The sequence below is a fragment of the Carlito syrichta genome, unplaced genomic scaffold (genome assembly GCF_000164805.1).
Source record: "Carlito syrichta isolate Samal-C Ts95f unplaced genomic scaffold, Tarsius_syrichta-2.0.1 Scaffold305043, whole genome shotgun sequence".
Taxonomy (NCBI): domain Eukaryota; kingdom Metazoa; phylum Chordata; class Mammalia; order Primates; family Tarsiidae; genus Carlito; species Carlito syrichta.
This window is the reverse complement of record NW_007249139.1, coordinates 622,315-626,700: the sequence shown is the minus strand read 5'-3', so window position 1 is coordinate 626,700 and position 4,386 is coordinate 622,315. Positions and strand designations below refer to the sequence as shown.

The window sequence follows — 4,386 nt, the reverse complement described above, 5'->3', positions numbered from 1 at the left end:
CAGCCTCGACCTGCTGGGCTCCGGTGATCCTTCCGCCTCAGCCTTTCGAGTAGCTGGAATTACAGGCGTGCGCTACCACGCCCGGCTAATTTTTTATTTTATTTTATTTACTGTAGAGATGAGGTCTCGCCTTCCGCAGGTCAAGGTTGGGTGACCGTGAGTGTGCCACTGCACTCCAGCCTGGGCAACAAGAGTGGACTCCAACTCGAAAAAAAAAAAAAGAATACACTGCTAAAGAAGAATGAAAAAAAATTAACTCAGATTCTGTTTGAACAAGTTTTTCTGTCAATATCAAATTGTACCAGTGTCATAAAACTATATCAAAATGAAAGCCTAAAGCTAAAAATCTAGAATAGTTGGCAGGGCTGGTTTTTCGTTTTTTTTTTTTTTTTTTTGGTCCCCTTCACTGTCTATTTACTAACAAGTAAATATTCATCAAACAGATATTCAAACAAATTGAAGATTTTACATAGGGATGAGGGTGAGACATGGTATTTGTATCAAAGGGAATTTTATTTTTAAAAATTTCATTATGAGGAATTTCAAATATACACAAACAGAAAAGTGAAAAAAAAATAGTAAAGAGAATACTCACATGCTCGCATGCATTCAACAATTAACATTTTATATTTATTTATATTTTTCCTGAATCATTTAAAAATAAAATTATAGACATGACACTTTACCCTCAAATATTTCAGCACAAAGACATCTTCATATATAATACTGTTAACATATGTGACAAATGAATAATTTCCAAATCTCATCTAAAATCTGGTTTATGTTAAAATTTCTCCAATTATTCCAATGTTGTCTTTTAGAAGTTGTTTGTTCAAACCAGGATTCAATTATGGGCTATGCATCATTTTACTGGGTTTCTTTAGTTTCTCTTAATCTAGAATAATCTCTCTTATCTCTAACCTTCATTTTTTCCTGATTTTGATCTAAAAAGACCCTCCAGTTGTCTTGAGAATAACCATTATTAGGAATCTGATGGCTTTTTGCCCTATCATGTATCTACACTCTTGCTTTCTATCTCCTGTATTTACCAAAAACCAAAAGTTAGACCCAAACATTTGGTAAGAATCAAGTTAAACATTTTTGGCAAAAATATTTCAGAGGTGATGCTGTGTACTTGATAGTGTATTAAATCCATCTGTCCCACTATTTTTTTTAAAAAAAATTTGTTTTCTCTTTTTTTTAAGAGATGTAGTCTCGCTAAGATGCCTAGGCTAGTCTCAAACCCCTGGACTCAGGCAATCCTCTCGCCTCTGACTCCCAAAGTGTTGGGAATACAGGCATGAGCCACCACACTTGGTTGTCCTACTATTAATGGTGCTAAATTTGATCACTTGGTTACGATGTTTTCCCTTTGCCCCAAACAACTGTGTGATATATGGTACCAGGTGAATGTGTTCCTTTCACATAGGGTTTTTTGCATCCAATGATTTTTCCTAATTCAATCTTTCAAATAAGAGTAATTTGAGTTTCAGCATGGCAACACTTGGTTTTCACTGTGGTAAAATAAAAAGGCTTTGAGACTTTGCAAATTATTCTTTAAATTTGGAGTGAGTACTGAAGAGGACAGCTTCCTGAGGAGATCCACTCCTTTATACTGGAGGCTGTAAAAGACCCCTGTCCTGCAGTCTGAATGCCAGAGTAATCTATAGGAGAAATATGGGTTTCAGGGGGATACAGAAACAAAGTGAATATTCACGTGTTGATTCAAGTTCATACATTTACACTTTGAAGTACAGTGTTGGGTGAATTGCCTGGATATGTATTCTTCTGCTGGTCTACTCTTTTCAGAAAAAACTTAATCAGCTGTTGGTTTTATAATTGAATGCAGATTATATGATGAGCCTTTGCCACCTCTAGTAGCCAATAATTTGATGAGGAATATGGTCAGGGGTAAGAACAAGATTCCTTATTAGTAAGGTGTAGTAATGCGCACCCGTAGTCCCAGCTACTTGTGAGACTGAGGCAGAAGTATCACTTGAACCCAGGAGTTTGAGGCTGTGAGCTATGATCACACCACTGCACTCCAGTCTGGGTGACAGTGTTGAGACCTTGTCTCTTAAAACAAACAAATAAACGAAACACAACAAAACTTGAGAGATATAAATATATACACTAAAACCGAAGGGTAATTTAAGTTTTAAATTACGTTTTGGGAATAGCAGTAAAATGAAATCAGTGACTGACAAAACAGGGTTGTTAATTTTTATATCGCTGGTATACTCCAGCTTAGTTAATATGCTGGGAATAGCTCATGATTAGTAACACTGTGTTCTATCTGCCAAGCAAGAAGTAACTCTGACATCCCTGACTGGCAACCGGCTTTAAGGCACATTTAAACTCCAGGAAGTACAGTGCTGAGCACCAGATAGGCCAAAGCCTCCATTCAATTCATTAGCAGTCTCTTTTGCTAAGTGGTATCTAGTTCTTTTGAATGTTTAAATGACACGATTCCAGAGAATGAGGACCCATATCAGGACGTATGTGACCTAAATAAGCTGCTAAGACACACATATCTCCCATTTCACCAGAAAAATAAATTAACTAATCTTTTGAGTCTGTTAACAAACAGTCAAACAATGAACACTGCCATGTTTAAAACTTAGGGCTGGTAAGATGAAACAAATTCAGAACAGAATGATAGACAAGAAAGCTTTAAAAAACCTTTCCCAACATCCTTAGCACTTAAGGCTCAGAGAGAGCTTTTCACAGACCCTTGAACTAGATCACACAGCTCAAATGAACCACACAAAGCCAGTGAAAGCATGCCAGGGCAGACAAAAACCTAAATCATCCCAGCAGAATCCTACATACCCTGAAGACTGTACAGATTCATCTTTGGACATGAGAGTGACCCAGCTGAGATCTGACACACTCACCATCTTCAAGGCTGGCATGAACTCATCTATAACTATTCAACTCTTCAAAGAGTATGAGCATCTCAGCTATTATAAGAATTATAAGGACACTGAAACTCCCCTCCACAATCCCTATAGATGAACTACTTAACAATGCAAAACCACCTGGGTCTTTACCCCGACTTCTGAAGAGGTGTCATAGCTGTCAGCACTCAAAAGGACAAAACTAACCAGAAGCATAGCTGCCACGACTGCTAAGCAGAGAGATGACCCACACAGATTTAAAGAAACACAGTGACACTTTAAAACATACCACTATGATATAGACTTGAGAAAAGTGAGACTGGTTATCCTAGTTATCATAGCAGCCCTCCCTTCCCTATTGTGGGGAGGTCCTGGTCTGATCCTTCTGCGTCTGCCACTAAACAGCACTGTGCCCTGCACTCTCCTAGAGTCAGGGCATGAGAGCTTCGGGCAAAGCAGCTTTCTGGGGTCATCTGAGGCACACATCAGTCCCAGGTTTTTTGTTTTTTTTTTGAGTTGGAGTCTCTCTCTGTTGCCCAGGCTGGAGTGCAGTGGCACGCTCCCAGTCACTGAAGCCTCAACCTGCTGGGCTTCGGCGATCCTTCCACCTCAGCCTTCCAAGTAGCTGGAACTACTGGCGCATGCTACCACACCCGGTTAATTTTTGATTTTTTGTAGAGACGAGATCTCTCCAAGTTGCCTGGGCAGGTCTCGAACCTGCAGGCTCAGACAATCCACTTGCGTTGGCCTCCCAAAGTGCTGGGATTACAGGCTGAGTCACTGAGCCCGGCCTGGTCCCAGCTTTAAAGAATAAAGCAACTCCTTTTTCAGCCAAGGCAATACATATATTCAGTTGCCACCGTCATTTCCCTTTCTTGCCAAGCATCCTGGAGGTGATGGTGACAGGAAGGAGGATGGAGCCATCCCTTAAAGTCTGAGGTAGCAAATTAGCTCCACAAAGAGGAGAGGATGTCAAGTCTCTGAAGTGGGGAGGGGGAAAGCACATGAGTGTGGAGGAGGACAGATCTGTAGCACTGGGCTGCCACAGGCAGAGCAGAGCACACTGCAGGGAGTTTCTGGGTGGGTCCTCTAAGCACCCATGTGTCCTTCAGGGTTGTTTTTATCAGCTTGGGACACTGCAATTCAGCAGCAGTTGTGAACAAGTTACCGGGCATCTTCCGTACCTCTTTCTTCCTGTCTCCCCAACCTTTCCTCCCAACACTCCAATTACTTATTCTCCTTTAGTCACTGTGCCAGCCCATGTCCTCTACCAAACTGTTATCATATAAATATATAAGCAGGTCACACAATTTAAAACAAAGTGACACTACACAGATAACAGCCATATTTATCACCTTCCAAGATTTAATTAATGGTATCTTATTTGGTCAAAAGGTAAAAACTCTTCTTCAGATCCCCAATTTTTTTTTTTCTTTTTTGAGTTGGAGTCTCACTCTGTCGCCCAGACTGGAGTGTAGTGGCCGCT

The 4,386-nt window shown here is 40.4% G+C and overlaps 1 protein-coding gene across 1 annotated transcript in view; it reads right to left on the bottom strand.

Moving 5' to 3' along the window:
* Nucleotides 1–4,386, bottom strand: part of MAPK14 (mitogen-activated protein kinase 14) — an 84,175-nt gene that overhangs the window by 4,492 nt on the left and 75,297 nt on the right. The window lies entirely within an intron of this gene.